Raw genomic sequence first — 21,556 nt, 5'->3', positions numbered from 1 at the left:
ACTGATGATTTCTTCGGCGAGCACGTATTCTTCACTGATTACAACCCCTATGACTCTGCTCGCATTAGGAAGAGGCGTTTCTGGACAGCCAGCCAGGCAAATTTTTATTCCTCAGTGCTGTTTAACAAAGACAAAGTCTTCGATCATGAGCACATTCCTCACGTGGATATGGAATCTCTGTCGTGCTTTGTGCCAGTCCTCAGTGTTCTTCACGATGCTGGACTGTTAAATTTCTGTACTGATATCTATGATTGGAATGAAGAACTCATTCTTCAATTCTATGCAATGTTGCACATCACCGGAGACTCTGAAGATGTGAATTCATGGGTGCTGGACTGGATGACTGAAAACGCTCACTACAAGGCACCAGCTACTGAATTGCTTCGTGCTTTGCCTCTCAGTCCTCCCCTTGAAGCTGCTCGTTGCATGTACCAAGAGCCTGAGCTTACAGATCACTATATGCAAGTGCTGATGAAGCCATTGAAGCCAGGTCAGGCCCCAAGAACAAAATTCCTCGTGAAGGAATTACTATATGTGCCTCGGACTGTCTATCGCATTCTGACGAAGACATTGAGTCCTATCAAGGGCCACGACTCGAATGAAGAAGAAGTCGTTGGCATCATGAAGAATCTGCTTTTCAATATCATGCATGGAGTTCCCGTCAACTTCCATGATTTCTTCATGAGGACTCTGGCCAATGTCGCTATGTCACCATTTGAGTTGAAGCCTTATGCTCCGTGGATTATGAGATTCATCAGAACAAGGTCTTCACTCAACTACAAGGCTGATTTTCAGAATCACCTCAGCTACCTGCCCCCGATTGAAGTCCTCAAGCGGACCTATTCCTCAGCTGATGACAAGGGCAAGGCTACTGCTGTTATTGATGAAGGCATTCGTCCATTGGATGGTCAATTTCGCAAAGCTGCATCTTATTCCACCAATGATGACTCTGCCACTCATGACTCTGCCGCCAACGCAACCAAGCCAAATCCTCAAGGCACAGCTCCCAGGGTGATGATTGATCGTTAGCTTCTCCTCAGTCTTCACCAGAAGGTTGATCGAAATCACAAATGGGTCAAGCGTCTGTTTGGTTCAATTCTTCACAACATGACTGCTACCCACAATGCAGTGAAGAAAAACCATTACTACCTCCATGAAACCTTCAACCGTACCTGGGCTGTTCTGTCTCACATTTATAGCGAAGAAGATCTGAAGAAAATGGGTCTCAAGGAAGATTTTGACTGGTCTGCTCCTCCATCGAAGAAATACAAGAAGGTCAAGGTTTCTTCCTTGGTAGCCAGCTCCTATTCTTCATCGCACGACACTGACGAGCATGAAGACTTGGACGACACTGCGGCAGACCCTACATCAACAAACGACCCCAACAACGCTGCGCTCCTTCATCAACTTGAGATTCTTCAGGGGCGTTAGTCCTCAGTTTCGATCCTTTTGGTCATTCGATGACAAAGGGGGAGAAATTTGGGTTAGTCTTCAAGCGGGTCTATTTATATGGGCGTTTTTTTTTGCTAAGTTACAACTCTCGTTCTTCTGATGACTTTGCTGGATCGAGTTGTAAACTTAAACTCTATGGTGGCATGATACTTTTGTTGTGGTTTTTCTACATGCTTATTCCTCATTAATGTTTATGCACGCATGCTGAATTACATCAGTCACCATATTTCATCATGCATTTCAAATTCTTCATATTATATGTCAAATGCGTGTATGAATTACAAGATATAGGGGGAGATCTCCAAGATTCTACTCTTCAAGTGTGCATTGCTTCAAAAGCAAATTCCTCACTATGCACATCTTCAGGGGGAGTTCTTCTATATCTTGCAATCAAACTTCTCAATATCAGTATTTACACTTCATATGTTTATCCCCGTTGAAAACTTAACCTATATTGTCATCAATCACCAAAAAGGGGGAGATTGTAAGTGCATCTTGTTGGCGTTCTGGGAATGGGCACTACAGGAATCAGCTATTTTGCCGTCTGCCACGGCGGACGGCAAAGGCATGAATGGCGGACGGCAAAGGCCTTTGCCGTCAGCCGCGGACGGCAAAAGGCTCCGGCAAAGTAGGCTACGGTAAAGAGCTACTTTGCCGTCTGCTTTCGGCGGCTGACGGCAAAGGGACCTTTGCCATCAGCAGCAGACGGCAAAGCAACTGGATAGGGTTAGCTCCGTTAGCCGCTAACGGGAGGCTTTGCCGTCAGCCTCCTACAATCACAGACGGCAAAGAAGTTTGTCTGTTTATTAAAATAAATAAACAGTCCAAGTGCAGAGGCTATAAATAAACGCAACATTATCCATCCGCACTTTGTTCCAAGAATCGAAGACGAACGGACAAATTTCACAATACAAAATTACAATATTTACACAGAATACATCATCCACACTTTGTTCCAAGAATACATCATCCACGAACGGACAAATTTCACAAATTTCACAATACGAACACGACATTATCCATCCACACTTTGTTCCAAGAATGAACGGACTCCTCTGTGCTCGTGGTCGCCGGAGAAAATAGCAGCCGCGCCCTCTCACTTCTCCTCGAGGCCGGGGCCGAGGTTCGAGGCCGGCGGAGGCCGGCGGGGCTGACGGAGCCAGGGCCGACGGAGCCGGGGCCAATGGAGGCCGGCAGGGGAGACGGGGCGCGGAGGCCGCCGCGGTCGACGAGCGACGAGACGCGGAGGCACGCGGGGGCGACGGGCGACGGGGCCGGGGCCGGCGGACGAGAAGGCGGCCAGTGAGGTCGGGGCCGGCAGGCGAGATGGCGGCCAACGAGGTGGTGGAGGGCGCCGGCGGGCCAATGGAGGCCGGCGGGGGCGACGGGTGAAGTGGCCGGGGCCGGCGGTGAAGGGGGAAGTGGACGCGGCCGGCGGAAGAGGTGGTGGCCGGCGAGGCTGGATCCGGCGGGCGAGGTGTTGGCCGGCAAGGCCGGGGGTCAAGGCGGTGGCGGGCGCCGGCCGGCCGGTGTGCCGATTTGGATCGAGAGGGAGAGAAAGGAGAGAGAGATGTGGTGGGGTGAGGTGGGGATAAGGGACAGAGAGAGAGAGAGACGTGGTGGGGTGAGGTGGGACGTGGTGGGTGCGTGCGTGGGTGTGCGTCGTGGGTGCGTGCGTGGGTGTGCGTCCGATGGGGTGTGGGTGGGAATGCCATGTCATCGATCCGCATGATCGATCCAGGTGTTGTGCTTCTTCTTTGCCGTCCGCCCCGGCTTTGCCGTCTGCTATTTGATCTTTGCCGTCCGCTAGCAGACGGCAAAGGTTGGACATTGCCGTCCGCTAGCAGACGGCAAAAAAGTTAACCTATTTGCCGTCTGCTGGCAGACGGCAAAGAAGTTTACCTAGCCACGCCGTGCCCCATGGGGCCCACTAGGCTCTTTGCCGTCTGCCTTTTCCCTCTTTGTCGTCAGCCAGCAGACGGCAAAGAGCCAGCTGATGACAAACAGTCTCTTTGCCATCTGCCAGCTCTTTGCCGTCCGCTATCCCAAGGCAGACGGCAAAGAGCCTCTTTGCCATCAGCTAGCAGACGGCAAAGAGCTGGCAGATGGCAAAGTAGCAGATTCCAGTAGTGGGGGGTCCCCAGACTTGCCTGCCTGCGGCCTACGACGTGGCTAAGCAGCAAGCCATACGGCCCATCTTCGTCAACAAGGCACCCAAGACCCTCGCGAGGGTCCATGCCTCGCGAGGCGGATGATGCAAGACCTCCTCTGGAGTGGCCTAGCCAGGCAGGCTCACGAGGAGCAGAGATATCAAGGCGAGGCAAACCTCATGAGGCTCTCGTGACGTGAGCCATGACAAACGGCACCAGGCGGGTGCCAGGCAGGCGCCAGTGCGCGCAGCGTCTCTATTTCCTCTTTGGTGCTAAGGAGGCCAGCGCAGGCGAAGAGTACCGAGGCATCAGACAAAGGTTGCCATATTGGTGCAACGAGACCAAGACCGGAGGACGGCAAGGCGGAGGTCATCGTGGAGCCCAAGACGGCGTCACCCCGGAGCTTTTCGCAGGCGAAGACCGCTTTTGTCAGGATAGCTTGTACTAGTGGTCCCTTCCCGCTCGATATTTGGGAAGAGGACCAGGTCCTCTATAAATAGGGCTAGCCACCACAGTAGGAGGGGACTGATCCCGAACCAGTTCAGATCATCCTCAACTACACAAGCACAAGAACACCTCAACCTCAGGAGGCTGTTCTTCCCTTGTACTGCTCATCATCAGCCCAAGAGGCAATCCACCACCACCACACTGGAGTAGGGTATTACACCACAATGGTGGCCCGAACCAGTATAAACCCCGTGTCTTTCTATGTCGCAAGTTCGCCGAGTTCATCCGCGAGATCTTAGCGAGCTAGAGCGTAGATCGGTAGGAGGGAGAGACTTCGCGCGCAACCCAGTGTTCGAACCTTAAGGGTTTGCCGGAACCCCACATCCGACATTTGGCGCGCCAGGTAGGGGTGCCCCGGAGCTTCTTCTCCGCCAGTCAGCTCTCCGACATTTGGCGCACTCACGGTGGGAGCAAGCAAACATGCGGGCAGCGCTCACCGTGGCAAGGGAGCTGCTGCGGTGCAGGCTGATGGAAAGCGGCCGGGATACACTGCTGGAGCGTGTTGCCGAGCTACTGGATGCAGCGGCGTCGGGGGCACCACCTTTCTGCTATCGGCTTCCTCGCGCGGCGAACCTCACCACATCTGCACGCCATCAACTATGCCCGGAGGCTTCATCAACATCAGTAAGCGTCGCCCCCCCATGGTCCCGGCCGGATGACGTATTGTCATCCCCAAGACGCCGTCATGGGCGGAGCAACATGGAGCGTGGGGCACCACGGCGAGGTGTTCAGGGTGACGGCCCCGGAAGCCTACGTGCCCCGCATGATGGACCAAGGGTACGCACCAGAGGACGACCTCGGATCACTCATTGGAGAAGAGTGGGAGAGGGGGCGCTAGGAGCTGAAGCCTTCCAAGAACCAACGGAGAACCACAACGACCGCGCCGGCAGCGGCAACTATAGGGTACCGCTAGTCTCTCAGGAACAGGCTTATGCTAACCATGGACTACAGATGAATCAGGTTGCAGCGTCGATCGACGACCCAGGCACGACGGCACCGGTTCCAGCAAGGGAGACACGCTGGGGGCCGCCGGGAGGGAGCCAAGAGCAAGGCTCCACCCCGCGGCGCACGACGCCTGGTGACACCCGGAGGTAGGCCCTCTGCCGAGGAGGCCTCGTCAACCTTTCCCCCGGCAGAGGACCTGTGGTCGCCGAGGGAACCGCTGGCGTCCTCTTTCCCTCCTCAGTGTCGTCCTGGTGACCGGTCGGCTTAGAGGAGGTCAAGAGTGGCGCAAGGCGGGGCCCTCGTCTGGCGATATGAAGCAAGGCCGGTACCTATGAAGAAGGCCCAGTGCCTGTGAAGCTTGCCGCCCGTGACACTCTCACGTAATAATGAGTTGGGGCTGTACACGCCCCGGAGTCTCAGGGGTGCCGGCCTCAGGCCCTGAGGCTCCCTCCAACGCCCAGTGGCAGCACTTAGCTCCGCGCTGGTGAGAAGACTTGAAGACCAGAAGACTAGACTAGGTGCCGGACGCGGCCTTTTGCTTTGGATCTCTCTTTCTGTAGCTTTGCTTTCTGGATCTGGATTTGAGTTGAAGCTGAGTTTTTATCGATGCGCGCGGGGGGGGCCTTTTCTCGTTTGAGCAATTTCTTGCCTTCTGGATCTCCTTTTGTCTGGGACTCATGTCTGTCGCCTTTCCCTCACGAGCTCCTCGCGAGTGGGACTGCGCGAAGCACGCGCTAACACTGCAACTGGTGCTCACCTCTCGTGGGGCCCCTTCCGACGGGGCGACGAGCTCCGCAAGGTTCTCAGGAACTCGACACATCGCAATCCAGCTCAAAGCCGGCGCTGGCTAAGGTAAACCAAGACAGAAAACTCGCATCAGGATTCACAAGTTCACGAGGACACAAACTCACATCGCATGGAAAAGTAAAAACTGCAATTTGCTTACATGAGGGGCTCCCCCTCTCAAAATGCTCTTACAAGTTTCCAAGGGCCACGCCCGAGTTTGTGCGCAGGAAGAAATGATAGGAGAACAACGGATCAGCCAGAAATGTCGCTCGCTGCGTCACCCGCAGACGCGTCACTCGCGTCGTCGTCGTCTTCATCGGCATCATCGCCGCCATCGGCGACGCCCCCGTCGCCACCGTCGACCACGTCGCCTTCGTCTGCGACGACCACCACCACGTCATCCTCCAAAGCGAAGGCCCTGACCAACGCGTCCACATGGTCCTCAACCCAGCGCGCTAGGTCGCCCCGGACAACCGTGGGTACGGAGGCGATGGCAGCGTCAAAGTCAAAGTTGGGGTCGACATTCGGGAGGTGGCTAAAGACACGGGAGAAAACGCGCTCGAGCAGTCCACGCCCCCTTTCCTCCACCAGCTGGTGAACTTTGGCAGATCAGGCCTCCAGGCGCATCACCACCTCGGTGAAGAAGGTCAGGTGGCTGGCATAATCATTTGAGTGAGGGGTCGGCGCCTCCACGTCGCAAATATGGACCAGAGCGATATTGGCCCTGTTCCGGAGATCCTGAAGCATAGGGTCATGCTTGCGCTCCAGCGTTCGATGTTGGAGCACCTCCTCCGTGTTTTGCCTCGCGACGGCCTCTGCGTCATCAACCCGCCTCCGGAGGGAACGAGCTCGGCGCGGGCGGAGGCCAAGTCCGCCTGCGCCGTGACCAGGGCGGCGGCCGTGGCTTCCGCGCACCTCTCAGCCTCGTCCAACCTGGGCCTGAGGGCAGCGGCCCTGCCCTCATCCTCCACGCCTGCGAGCTTCAGCTTCAGGTCGTACCTGCCCTCCAGGTTAGTGCGAACCTCGGCCACCCGGCGGTTCACCTCCTCCTCAACTCCAGCCTCGCGAGCCCCGACGGGGTCTTCTGCTTGGGCAACTTGACGCTCCCTCGTCTCCAGTTGCTCGAGCTCGCGGCTACGCTCCATGGCCTCCAGGTCCAGCGCCTCCTCACGCTTCCGGACCTCTTCTTCCTCTGCGGGCGTCCCCCTCAGCGACGCAAGAGCGGCCCTGCGCACCTCCACTTGCTGCTCAAGAGACGCGCTCCAGGCCTGGAGCTCCCACGCGTGCTTCTCCGCAGCCTCGCGAGCCTCTTCCAAGGCTCGTGCGCGGGCTTCGTGGGAAACCTTGAGAGACGCCTCGGCCTTCGCGTTCTCAAGGTCACGCTGATAGCGGCCGAGGTTGATGGCCACCTTCAGCTTGCGCCGCTCCTCCGCCAGCCGGAGACCTTCAGCCTCAAGATGCGAATCGACACTCGCGAGCTCTTCAGCAAGTCGGCTAATCGCGTTCATCGCCTCCTGGAAGAGCTCATGGCGAACCACGCTCCGCCCGCGCTCAAGCTCGAACGCCCGGCCTTCTTCGTCCTCCACCTCAGGGGCTGCGGGCGGGGCGCCAAGCGGTGCGCCACCCCTCGGCAGGGGGCTGGGGGCTGGCGCCACACCCGACACCAGCTCGTCCTCGGTAGAAGCCCAAGCCGGCTGGGGCTTTCTGCTCGAAGAGGAGCCGAATATCGAAGCCAACAAGTTGCCGTCAAAGACCAGCGGAGGAGTCTTGGGCACGCCTGCCAAGCTCCACGCCAGACCAAGGGGGAGGAGCGACGAGGCCACAGGTTCAGCGCACCAGGAAGGTAGGAGTGCCCCTTCAACCAACCCTGCTCCAGGGGCAACCAGCGGACTCGGAGCACTCGAGAACGGCGGAAGAGTTAAGGAAGAAGGAGGCCGTTTCTCAGGAGACTCAGCAGCCTCAGTGGAAGGAGCCCTGAAAGACTTGCGTCAGAAGAAGAAAGCAGCACACACAGAGCCACAGCAGTACGATACTTACACGTCGACAGCGATGTACTTCCTCCGCTTCAGCGGTCCAAAGATGTTGCTGCCGCTGGGAGATCCTTTCCTCTTGCTGAGCTCCTCGAAGTCCACACAAAGACGACCGAAACGCTGGACGTGACGGCCGGCGCGCAGCGGGGCCGAAGAAGAGCTTGGAAGAATATCTTCAGGGGTGCCCGGTTGCGGAGAACAGTCGGGCACCATTCCACCACAACCTCCCGAGGCTCCTGGAGCCTTGGCCTCGGAAGTCGCATGCAGCATCTCCTCAGCAACCGACGCCTCAGGAGGGGAGTGGCAGGCTCCTGAGGACGATGCCCCAGGATCACCACTCGGCACGTGCTCCTCAGCACTCGAGCCGCCGGCCTCCGCCTGAGCTCGCCCACCTGCACCATCACTTGGGGCGAGCTCAGCATCAGGGGCAAGGAAGGGAACCACGATGACGGGGTTCTCACGAGGCCCCTCTAGGCCAATCGGCCGCGGCCCCCATTCATCGAAGAGAGGCATGTCCTTTACAAATTCATCCTTATTCTTGCAGCGGTACATCAAACAGTTCTTCCCAGGCAGTTCGGCCGGCAGAAAGACACCCGTCAGGACCTTGAGCACTGTTCGCCGCGTCCTGAGGAGGAGCCCGGACTCCTGAAACCTCATGTGGTCCTGGCTGCTGAGCAAGGTCCACATTGGGCGAGAATGGCGCTGAAGCGGAGCGACCAGGCGTCGGACGAATTCCTTCACCACCATCGGTGCAGTTATGCCGCGATCCTTCAGCAACCTCAACCTGAGCCAGACATGAGCAAGGCCGGGGCTCGCGAGCCGCTGATGGCTCCAGCCGGAGTTAGGAACAGCGGGCCCCGACGAAGCCTGAAGTAGAGGACTGAGCACACCGGCATCGACGAACACCCATCATATCCGGAATTCGCTCGTGGATGGAGGAAGCTCGAAATCGATCCCCTCACCCACCGTCGCAGCCACGGCCTGTAAGCGCACGCACCTCGAGCATTGCTGAGGGTCGGCCAGATGCAATGAGAAGAAGTGACGGAGGAGAGCCACCGAAGGAGCGATCCCCACCATGGCTTCGCACACGAAGGCGAAGACAACAAGAAGAGTCACAGACTGAGGGTCGAGATGCAGCATGTGGATCTGATAATGCTCAAGCACAGCATTGAAGAAGGCGGAGAAGGGAGGAATCAGGCTAGCCCAGAGGGCATCTATGAAGATTGGGACCTCGGTGGCCGTCTGAGCCGTGCGAGTGCGAGACGCGGGCCAAGCCACCGTCTCCCCCCACTCATTGAAGCTGGAAGCAAGCATCGGTCACACCTTGTCCATGGCCTCATCGTTGAGCACCCGAGACCGGCCGAGCGCCGGCGCAAAGGATGGAGGTGCAGCTGGAAGAGACAGAGGACTCTTCCCCTTCTCAGATTGTTCCGGCGCCATGGCGATGGAGCAGGCGCAGCGCAAGTCAGATTGGAGAAGAGAAGCAGAGCCACAAGGAAGTAGGGGAATTGGGGAAGCGAGGCGCAGGAGGCGGAGGAATAACTGTGTAGGCCGCAGGGGCCGCATAGCCAGGCGGATTCAAAGGAAGCGTGGGGAAGCGGAGACGCCCACGTCCAATCAACCGCCACACGTCGACCGAGGCCGCGGGCTTTTGGGGCCCGCGGTGCTCCGAACTTGACCCTTAGCTTCGCCGCGAAGCCAAGCCCGAGCGCACCTTGGGCCCGGGGGCTACTGTTGGCGTTCTGGGAACGGGGGTCCCCAGACTTGCCTGCCTGCGGCCCACAACATGGCTAAGCAGCAGGCCGTACGGCCCATCTTCGTCAACAAGGCACCCAAGACCCTCGCGAGGGTCCAAGCCTCGTGAGGCGGACGACGCAAGACCTCCTCTGGAGTGGCCTAGCCAGGCAGGCTCACGAGGAGCGGAGATATCAAGGCGAGGCAAGCCTCACGAGGCTCTCGTGACGTGAGCCATGACGAACGGCACTAGGCGGGTGCCAGGCGGGCGCAACGTCTCTATTTCCTCTTTGGTGCTAAGGAGGCCAGTGCAAGTGAAGAGTACCGAGGCATCAGGCAAAGGTTGCCATATTGGTGCAACGAGACCAAGACCGGAGGACCGCAAGGCGGAGGTCATCGTGGAGCCCAAGATGGCGTCACCCCAGAGCTTTTCGTAGGCGAAGACCGCTTTTATCAGGATAGCTTGTACTAGCTGTCCCCCTTCAAATTTGCCCGCCGTTGTTGGCTCCCTTCCCGCTCGATATTTGGGAAGAGGACCAGGGCCTCTATAAATAGGTGTAGCCACCACAGTAGGAGGGGACTGATCCCGGACCAGTTCAGATCATCCTCAACTACACAAGCACAAGAACACCTCAACCTCACGAGGCTGTTCTTCCCTTGTACTGTTTATCATCAGCCCAAGAGGAAATCCACCACCACCACACTGGAGTAGGGTATTACACCACAACGGTGGCCCGAACCAGTATAAACCCCGTGTCTTTCTGTGTTGCAAGTTCGTCGAGTTCATCCACGAGATCTTAGCGAGCTAGAGCGTAGATCGGTAGGAGGGAGAGACTTCGCGCACACCCCAGTGTTCGAACCTTTTGGGTTTGCTGGAACCCCACATCCGACACATCTAGTGCCCCTTAGTGATTTTGGTGTATTGAAGACTTATAGGTTAAGGGACTAATGCGTTTATGAGTGTTCACAGGTCTATAAGTCTATGAGGAGTTTGATATTTACAGAGAAAGTCGACCCCTAAAAATGAAGTTCTTCGACTGAAGACTTTGGATTTCTGAAGACTTTCTAAAGACTTTGAAAGTGAAGAAATTAGTGTGACCTTGAAGACTTGGTATTCATTCGAGGAATATGAAGCGTGAAGACTTTTGTTTTCGTAGTTTCATTTTCTCGTTCTTGAGTCATAGGAAACACCGTACTGTTAAAGGGGGTCGAGGAAATACTAAGGAAAATTTCCATGTGATGCTCAACTCAAAATCCTACACCTACCAATCCCTTCGAGTGAAGCCATTGGAAATCTCATACAGTTCAGTCATATTCTTCAGTGACAGAGACGAAGTTCTTCTGGTCTTTGAGGAATTTGTTCTGACTGAGGAGTTAGGAATTCGCCAGTGCGGATTGCCTACACAGTGAGGAACATGATAGCCCTGAGGAATTTGATACTCAAATTTCCGACCGTTGATGTGCTACGCGCCAGCTGTCCCAAAATATCTACCCACTTAACGGTCATATTATTAAAGGGCATTTATGTCTTATCATGTCGGGCTGCTCCATAGGCTATAAATAGCCGCCCCCTACAACCACTAGCTGGTTGGCTGCTCCGAGAGAAACTGACACTTGTCATTTGAGAGCATCCCATCCTCCGAGGACTTTGAGCGAAATCATCAAGTGAGGAAAACCCAAACCCAAACACCTACAAACCCAAAGTGATTGAGCATCACTGAAGAGATTGATCCTGCGTGGATCCGACACTTGTTACCTTTGAAGACTGTGCTTCTTCCAGACGGTTAGGCGTCATGGTCTAGAGCATCCAAGAGGAATTGTGGATCGCCGAGTGACCGAGTTTGTTAAGGTTCGGAAGTCACATGAAGACTTACCACGAGTGATTGGGCGAGGTCTGTGTGACCTTAGCTCAAGGAGAATATGGTGAGGACTATGTGTCCGGGACTGTGTGTCCTCAGGTTTAAATACCTAGCCGCTCCAACCAGATGTACAACTGAGACATCATTTGGAACTGGTCTACCAAATCATTGTCTTCACCAAGCTTACTGGTTCTATTTCCTCAACTCTTTCATTTCCTCATTACTGTGTTGTGCACTTGTTCATATCTGTGTTTGAAGACTTTGACTGAAGACTTTCTCAATCTCCTCAGTTCAATTTCTTCAGTCTGTTTGTCTTCATCCTGTGTGTATCCTATGCTTATGCTTTCTGTACTCTCTTGTGACAGCCTGATTTTTGGCCCTTTCTTTTTCTTTTGTTTTTCTGAGGTTTTTGCTTGAGTTTTCTTTTTCCGTGGCTTTGTGGTCTGGAAAGTGAAGAAGATGAACTCTTCTTTGCTTCCAGAGTGGCTTGTCATACCCAAATCCTTCCCTAGACCCTGTCATTTTCATCCTAGCCCAAATCCCAATATTCTTTTTATTGGGAATATTCCTTTTCTATTAAAGGAATAACTCAAATTGCCCTAGGTTGTGAAGCAACCTTTATTTCCATCACTCCTAAAATTCCCAAATAATTCTCATAAATTTTTTGGGTCATATCTTTCTCAAATATGGCAAAATATTTCATTTTATTGTTTATCATCATGCTCAAATAATTCATTTCCTATTCTGCCCTAAATGGCACATTGTGAAGCAAGTGCTATTTTCCTTTTCCCAATTGACCTCAAACTTCTTGGACACATTTTCCCGTCCATATAATTGCCACATGCCAAAATGCAACCTCATTTTCCTAGTAATTATTTAATTGTGATTTTCCAAAGTTTCTATCCAGAAAGAAGCTTTGTGAAGGAGGTGCAAGCTAGTCATATCCAAATGAGTTGCCATTTTGCATGATCCCTCTTATAATCATATGATAGCCCTCCACCAAAGTAGAGCTCATGTCATGCCTCCATGTGAGCTCATCTTCAATTCTTTGATTCTGTCCAAAATTTTAGTTTGTGAAGCAAGTATATTTTATCTTGCTCCATTATGGCCGCCAATTTTTCTAGGCCTTCTATTATCCATATAACCTACCTCCACCCATTTTGGGCATGGTCCATCAAGCCATTATTCCTCTAGAATTTTTGCAAGTTTCTGTCCAGAGGAGATGTTTGTGAAGCAAGTACCAGTTTGGCTTGGCCAATTGGTATTAGACTTTTTGAGCATCTTCATAGGACCAAATGACTCTACCTTGCCCAATTTGAGCTCAAGTTGATGCTTCATCAGAGTGCGTCATCCTAATCTAGTTTCTGGACCAGTTTATGTGGTTGTTAAGCAACTACATTAAATCTTGATCCTAATCCTCTCCAAGTTACCGGGGTGAAAGTCCTTCTTACCCTCAACCACCCAGGCAACTCCATTTGACACAATCCCTCTCCTGTGGATCGCCAGTGCTCATCAAAGTTTACTGCGGTAAACTTCAGAGGTGGTTTACCACTTAACCAGAGCACTTTTAACCAAACTACCACCGGAGTTGCAACCTATTTTGGAAGGACTATCAGCTAGACAACGTTTTGGGTGCTGTTGAGCATTGAATGCCCTCGTTCACATGGTGACCACGACAATAGCGTGCCTGTGCACGTGCTCTGTGCGCTGTGGCGTGTCCAGAGCACCGTTTGTGCTTTGGCACCGCTCCCACTCGTCGTCTTCGCACGCGTGAGCATGTCCAGTGGCTGCATCTCGTCGTCGCCGTTGCCCTGGACCCCTCTCCCCCTCCGTCCGCTTCCTTAGCGACGCAAGCCGCCGCGCGTCCACGAGCACACAGTGCCGACAAGGCATTAATGGCGTTCGGATCCTTCTCCCTGCGCTCCCTTGGCCGCCTCTTCCCCGTGAACTTTCTCCCTGTGCCTCCATCGTCGTCTATCTCCGAGCTCATGCGCGTGGGCACGCGTCCGCGGCGACGCCAGCGCGGCTCCCCTTCCCATCGGCTATATAAGCCACCCCGAGGCCTCTCGACCTCACCATCGCCTTTGCCTCACTCCACTGCCCCTCCCCAACCACTCGCCCGAGCTCCAAGAGCTCTCTGTCCCTCTCATGGCCGCCGTGCCCGTCGCCAGCCCCCTCCTAAATTCGGGCAGTGTAGCCTCTTTCTCTCCATCCCACCACCACCATCGTCTTCTCCATGCTCCTGTGAGCCTTCCCACCTACTTGCCTCGTCGCCGGAGGCCCTGTGGCCGCGCCCCCGTAGAACGGCCGCTGCCGGCTGTGCCCTCTGTTGCCTCCAGCCGCGGCCGCCCTAGCCCTCCCCGGCACCTGTTTCCTCCCTGAATGGAGGCGGTGTGGTCTCCCGAGACCACCGGTGGCGTCGCCCTCGCTGGAGACGGCCGGAGACGGCCGGCCCGTCGCCGGTGACGCGCCCTCCCCTGCCTCCTCTGTCCCGTGCAGGAGCAAGGCGAGGAAGAAGAAGACAGAGTCCAGGCGGGCCCCATCTCCTTCCCGACCCCACCTGGCAGCCGCACGCGTTGACCCCGCCTGCCTAGCTGGATAAGTGACGGGCCCCGCAGCCCGTGGGACCCGCACGTCAGCTGCTCAAGCCCCTGCCCCGCCTCTGCCACGTGTTTAAGTGGAGGCGTACTCGGTCGAGTACGTTTTCATCTCGGGAAAGCGCATTTTCCCTCTGCTTCAGCTCAAAGTACGCTTTCTTTTACTGAAAGCGTATTTCCTCTCTGTTTCAGCCCAGAATGCATTTTCTTAAACAGAAAGCGTATTTCTAACTTTAGGCTTCTGCCCTATCCACCCAGGGACTTGTTTGTGATGATGTTTTTGCAAAAAAGTCCCTGAACTTCAACCCTTCGTATCTTTTTAACCACAACTCCAAATAAGGTGATTCCAAAGCCCACTTCTTCATCTCGTCGAGCTCGTTCTGTTGGTTTCATTTTCACTATGGTTTGACACTGTGAAAATGACCTTTTTGTCCTTGCACGTAAACAACCCCTCCGAGAGAGAACTGTTTCTAGCAAATCTTTCCGCGAGCTTCTCGCACTTCTCCCCGATGCCTTCTTCACCCCCAGGCAAGCCACAATACCCACTTGCATGATAGTCATGCAGTAGCCATGGTTTTCAACTTGAATATTTAATAAATGATTGCTTGTTTAAAATATGGTTATCGTTGTTTCGGTAATGCTTCTGGGTTAGTACTTACTTGCTTGCTATGTTGTTATGCCCCTGGTTTTCATGCCCTGCTAGTTGCTACTATTCCCTTCATATGCTTATGCTTGCTAGTAGTACATGTTGATGTTGGTGATGGTTTTCGGTGCATAACTGCCGTCTGTCCCGGGTACCATTGTTATACATGTTGGTTAAATGCTTGCATTGTTGTTATGTTCTTGCATGATATTTATTGTTGATGCTAGTGGTCATGCTATGTTTCAGAGAAGTATGTACTTGCGATGTTCATGTTAGTCAGTATGCCATGCTCAGTTGGATATGATTCATTGTTGATATAGTGGATAGTTATGTCGTACTCTCATGCTTATGTTGATATCATGCTCATGCTTTGTAAATGCATCATGTTATTTTATCATGGCTCAGCATATCGCATTCAAGTTTAACCGGATTTAATTGAACTTGAACAACTGTTGGCTGAGTCATGGTGCCACCATATCGAAACTGACCAGTGCAACCACGCTTACCTTATGAGGAGGTCCTAACTAGGTCTATTGCCGTGCCTCTCGCCGGTGCCTCCAACTAGGGAAGGTTATGGGCGTGCTTACCCTGATCAGGTAGGCGGACATAACCTTGTGTGCCCGTAGGTTGGATGTTAAGCGCTTTTGTCCCTGTTTGGGACGGACCACGACGGTGGTCGTTGTGTCTTTGGTAGACACGGGGCCACCCAGGACTAGCCCAATGGGTAGTGAGTCGGAGTGGCCGGGAGAGTGTCATGGCAGTAGATCGGTTTTGTGGAACGCCGTTGGTCCACCCGAATGGGAGTGCGAGGCCATGGGTTCCGTAGTGTGGGTACAGTGTACTAACCTCTGCAGAGTGTATATTAAATCTATCGATAGCCGCGCCCGCGGATAAGGGCCCAGTTCGTGTCGGTCCCACCGTGAGTCAACAGTATTAATAATAACTTGATTAATGACAACCCTGGTTCGACGATGAGATGCGTTGGTTGCGATCGCCGGAAAGATCACCGTTTGAGACCAAGTGTTGGTCATGGTTGTGATCGTCGGAATGATCACCGTGGTATCGAGGATACCGAGTTGTTGGATATTCGTGATATTGTGCGAGAATCGTGGGTAAAAATCAAGCTCCTTGTGGTCATTTAATGATTACTACGGTATTGTTTATACCAAGCTTGATTTGATCCTGAGATGATCGTGTGATGTCTGAGGATGGTAAGTGATGCATGTGATGGTTACGAAGTAACCCGAGCAGAATAAATAGTGCATGTAGTGTCATCATGTTGCCTGCTAGTAGCGTCAGATCTATATGTTCATGCCATGCTCATGTTGTTCTACCTGTATCATGTCCATATTGTTCATGCCATGTTATTCTGATGATCTCATGATAATTCCTGCTTAACTTGTAATTGCCATGTTGTTGTTTGTCTTGAACTAGCAAAGTGGCCCGCTCGATGCGCGGGCTAGACTTTTTAAAAGTTTAATAATGAGGACATATTATTTGATTTGTAGGAAAACGTTTGAACCAAATGTGATGCAAATATAAGTCTTCTACAAATATAATTTTCTTAAGGTACAGTTGGTTAAAATAACTTAATATTTGGGAGAGTGCCTATTTTGTACTCCCAAATATTGACTTATTGTTAAAATAAGTTTAATGGTTTGAATAATAAAATAATTTTATATAGCCAGTAAATTTGGAAAAAAAAATTTGGGTGCAAGATGTTGAAGTGTGTGGTGCTCGTGATAAATTTTGGGAAATTTATCATTTTTTTGCCATGACCTCCTTGAATGTCCAAACACCCTGAAATTTTGCACAGACATCGAACATTTGAGCCTCTTGGATAACAAAAAATTCAGATTTTTTTGAACTTTTCTGCTAATTTTTTTAGTGTACTCTTCACCGGATATATATGAGCCTGGGCTCCGAATTCAAGTATCAAATATTTAGTAGCGCTATAGCGTTATGGGTTTGCCTTGAATTGGGGCTTTCAATATAAGAGGAATTCCTCTTTCGCGTTAGATGAAAAATCGAGAGGGCACTTTTGCTTTGAATTGTTTGGAGAGAACATGGGTTCAGTTGATCATGTGTGTGGTGTTTCTTCGATGGTAGTTTATGTTGCTGACACATGTCGCGCCGTAGTAAATTCTTTCATTCTTAATTTATAAGTTGTCCCGCGGAGAGGTTTCATATGGATTATTAAGTATAAGTCAAAACATAAACTCTTCGTACGGTTTCGTGATTTTTTTTTTCAAAAGATAATGCACTATATGTTTGGTTGGATATGTTTTAACTAATTTGTAGGGTAAAAAATATATTTAGGCAAACACACATATATGCGATGTATATATTTATACAGTATGTACACTGTATGTAATCATAGGTTATTTTTTAGGATAAATCATAGGTTATTAGTAGGATACCTTTTGGCAAAACAAAAAAAATTCCTGCCGGTATGCTTATTTTGGAGTTAGCCAAACAGGATTTCGTAGATGCACATAGCGTCCACACATCTTCTTTCCCACTTACACTTTCACACAGTCCAGATCCCCTTTCTCCTTTCCTCCGTTGACTACAAAATTTCTGCCGCTGGATAAGCTTGTCGTCCTCACGAGCAGCCATGGCAGCAGCTCGACTCGTTTGTGCCGACGCAGGGTAATCATCTACGGCGGCTGGCTTAGCTCCTCGTACGACTCCTCGGTCTCCTAGCAGCTGGGTGCCGTCGCTATCGGTGTCCGTGCAGTTGATTTGGGCGTGGATTTTGTCTCTCGCTACTGTCTTGGATCCAGCTCGATTATGAGGAAGGAGGCAACGTTGTCTTCCCCAAGTGCGAGGCAGACGCATCGTGGCTATTCTCGCTCGATGCTACTCGGCAAGTCGTCGTCATCCTCCACTGCGTCAACATTCTTCGAAGTTAGAACTTCGACCTGCTGGTACTCCCTTTTCCCTTTTCCCTACTCTGTCATATTTATAATGTAATTTAGGAAATGTCTGTCAGTGGAAAATGTTTCTTCATTTTCCTTTAAATCTTGGGGAAACATGTGATTTTATTTTTAAGTGCTCTATAAGTGTCGAATGAGGTACGTACTATTAAGTTTGTGAAATTTAGAAAATGTAAGTGTATGTCTGAGTAAATTTGCTTGGCCACCAAAAAAGGTAGTAAATTTGCTAATGCTGTGCAAGATTGACATATTTTTAGTGATTTATTTACTGTATTAAATTGAATATGAATTTAGAGTGTATTTATATACTATATTTATAGCCATTTTATCATCCTGTATACTGGCTGCTCTTCGTATTCATTCGATTGACTTATGCTGAAGTTACTAAATGATGACAATAAGTTTTGAATGTCAAATACATCTCAAGGCATAGTTTTAATTTCTTTATGCCCCCTCCACTTTTTTCGGGCATGGGACCGGCATTGGCAGTGTTAGGCCCCCCCTACCCATATTATTATTCAAAAAACTTAAGAATTAATTAGTACATTTGTGATTAGCTATAGTTTTAATAATTTTAAAAGAAAAAGGAAGATTAAATCAGGTCTGATTGCATTCTACATATTAAATATAAAAAATGTCCCGACGCTCTCACTATTGCTTTGCACTAAATAATAAGCCTGAAGAATCAGATATCACATAATATAGTCAATGTTTTGTAGCAATGAACTATTTCCACCAAATGTCGATTCGTGTTTGCGATACATCGGCACTGTTGGAGACCATATTTGTCCTGCCATATCATGTGAGCATAGTGAAGTCGCTTTGTATTTTTCATGATAGTTTGCAATGTACTAAATTTCTATGTATGCAATTCTTATGTAATAGGCCGCCTCAGCTAGTGAAAGAAGTGTCATGCTGAAATTTTGTTATTTTTTCATACCTTTACAATATTTGTACTAAATCAACAACAACTAAATGGAACGGATGGAGTACATTCTTGACCACATCATCCTCATTGCTATCTTCATCATTTATCATTACCTGCAGTCCATCCCTTTTTTGTGACTCTTGAGAAGGCTACGTATAGTTGTCCATGTGTGAAAACTTGTTTAGGTAGAAATAGTTCTACCTTGTTTAGAGATTGCCCCTTGCTTTTCTTGATAGTCATAGCAGAGCAAACCGATATTGGATATTGTCTCCTTTTTTAGAACGAACGGCCATGTGGATTCAGTTGGTGACATGACTATTCTTGGAATATATATACCATTTCTCCCACATGTGTTCCTGTTGTTATCTGTGCTTTGATGAATTTTCTTCCAAGTTAAAATTATCATCCTTGTACAATTGCATAACCCATCACTTTGCTTGATATTACATAGGAGCATCACATGTATTTCCACTTTTAATTCGAGCTTGTGATTTAGGATTCCATGAAATTGTAAGCTATTCAGTAACTCTGCTGGATATAACATTTCCGTTTATGCATTTAAGGTTGTTGCCTTGCATACTGTGTTGCAGTTTAAATAAATTTTCTCTTCACCTTGTAGTTGATCCATTATATAATCATTTATATCGTAAATTGTTTCGTTCCTTGGACATAATATTGCTCTTTCTTCTGAGAAATATCGCTTGCGATAGTACCTCCCCTGCAAATTTGGATATGCTTTCCACATTTTTTTTATTATTTCCTTTCTTTAGTAGTATGGCACTTGGTATTTTTATCATCTCCTCACCTTCTGATGTTGTATTTTTTTCCATCACTAATATTCAGAATCCACTCTGTGAATTTTGCTACCTTTGTTTCTCTGATTCATCATGTGTTGTGCAGTTGAGTCGCATGCCCTTTGTTAGTTTCATTATATGAATGTCCCTCTCTTTTCAATACAGAGAAACGCAAAGTCTTCTTGCGTTTTCTCAAAAAATTATATGAATGTCCCTCCAAAGATATGACCTTTTAATGGATGCAGTTACTATGTTGTGTCTTCTTCCCTTTGGTATAACAGAAAGGATCTGGCAGAAGTCCCCTCCTAGAACCATTGTCATGCCCCCGAATGGTCGCTCAATGTTGTTCACATTTTTATGCCTTAATATATCCCTGAGAGTCCTGTCTAGCGCTTCAAAATATATCTTGTTTGCCATTGGAGCCTCGTCCCATAGTATTAGCGACATCTTTTTTAGTGTGTCTATCAAGTGTGAACCTTGTTTGATGTCACAGGTTGACTCTTCTTTAAGAATTAGGTGGATGTGGAACCTTGAGTGTGCCGTTCCATCTTTGTGTAGAAGCAGCACTGCAATAACACATGACACCACTTCTGGTACCACCAACCTTTATCCATTATAATGACATCAATTGTTGTTTTTGTTGTGCATACAAATTCCTATTATAATTCAAGAGAAAAGATATGAGATTAGATACTATATGATGACCAATGTTAGAGGTAAACCTTTCTTTTAACATCACTATATCACAGTTCCATAATTTTGCTTCATGTTTTTCCGTTGTAGACCATTTGCTCTTCATTCGTTTGGGTTTACACAAAGAGATTAAAGTTCTCACCATTGAATTTCCTGATCAAATTTGAAATGACAGTCACTATCGCGTGTACTATTCACCATATTTGCTAAAATATTCCACAGGAACCCACCATAGAATTAGAGGTTCTTCAAATTTCAAAACCTTCTGATACACCATATAAGTTTCTCTATATCACAGCAAGTAATTACATTTGTTTCAGTTAAACTTGTAGCATAATTCTAGTCTCCTAGAGTGGTTTTGAAGAACAATCTTCTAAAGTGTATTATCCTAATGTGAATACACTGGAATCAACATCCATCGCATCAGCCTTCTCTAGATAAGTAAAAGTATGAATGTGCCACCATAGAATTGCAATAATTAATCTAGAATAACATAATATATGTTTCTATTCCAATATAATCGACCTTCAGAGCTAACATGTGAAATATCTTCAGTTGAGCAAGGCTATAATTCTGTGAAGATGGTACTTACTGGAGGTGGTTTGATCGCTCAACTGAGCCGATTGCAGTTGAGGCGAGTCAACAGGAGAATGGGCCATTGGAGGGCTGGTTGCCGCTGGAGGAAGACAATGTCAAAGTGCCACTTGTTGGATATGCGGGGTGATCTGAAGTCAGACAGGACAATCAATAATTGACGCTTTTTAAAGGGAAGGTATTTTAGGTTGGCTGAGTTATTTGACATGTGCACGACGGAAAGAGAGATTGTTTCGATCGTGAGAGTTTTGTTCTATTTGTAGACAGATTTTATCTCTTTACACGATCGTGAGAGGTTGGTTATATTTTGAAAAAGGGAAATGTTTATATACGGCGGACCGGCCGAGCGTTCGGCCGGTCGTGCCGCGTGCGTCCGATTGTAGCAGATCGTACGATTACGAGACAGGTTACCTGGCATTGGGCCCATGCACCGCTCCGCGCGTCGCCCTCCCCTCCCCTGCCTTATCTCCTTACCAGCGCTCGACCTTATCCATTCAGTTTCCTCGTCCCATTTCTCTCATCTCTAGAAATCAACCCCAAAATCGCAACGAGCACGAGCCCCAAATCCCGACGACTACTGTTGCCACAAATTCCAGCAACGCCGGTGACCTCCTCTAGCCCAACGACCTCCACGTCCCCATCCTCCGTCTCTTGTTCCAAGCCCCACGGCGGCCGCTCATCCATCAGCGCGACCATGCGGCAACCAGCGCTCGTCGCCATGGCCGACCGCAGCTGGTTGCGCTCCTGTCCATGGCCGCCGCCGCAGGATTTGCTACAAGCATGCTTTGTTTTTTCAGGAACCAGCCCATGTATTTGCTATCACCCACCCATCCAAAATCTGCTACCACGTTAGTTTTTGCTGGAACCGGTGAACCATTTTGCTACAACCGTTTTGGTTTTTGTTA

The 21,556-nt window shown here is 50.1% G+C and overlaps 1 long non-coding RNA gene across 2 annotated transcripts; it reads left to right on the top strand.

Moving 5' to 3' along the window:
- The first annotated feature begins 17,143 nt into the window (after positions 1 to 17,143).
- LOC123052363 (uncharacterized) lies at positions 17,144 to 20,966 on the top strand. Of its 2 annotated transcripts, none has more exons than XR_006424623.1 (2): positions 17,144 to 17,633; positions 20,613 to 20,966. It is a non-coding gene; the product is annotated as an uncharacterized lncRNA (long non-coding RNA). The 2 variants fall into 2 exon arrangements; XR_006424624.1 differs by having other exon boundaries at positions 17,144 to 19,957.
- Positions 20,967 to 21,556: the final 590 nt, after the last annotated feature.

The sequence above is a fragment of the Triticum aestivum genome, chromosome 2D, assembly GCF_018294505.1.
Source record: "Triticum aestivum cultivar Chinese Spring chromosome 2D, IWGSC CS RefSeq v2.1, whole genome shotgun sequence".
NCBI classification, from domain to species: Eukaryota; Viridiplantae; Streptophyta; class Magnoliopsida; order Poales; family Poaceae; genus Triticum; species Triticum aestivum.
The sequence above is the reverse complement of the archived record's forward strand: the minus strand, read 5'-3'. Positions and strand labels throughout refer to the sequence as shown.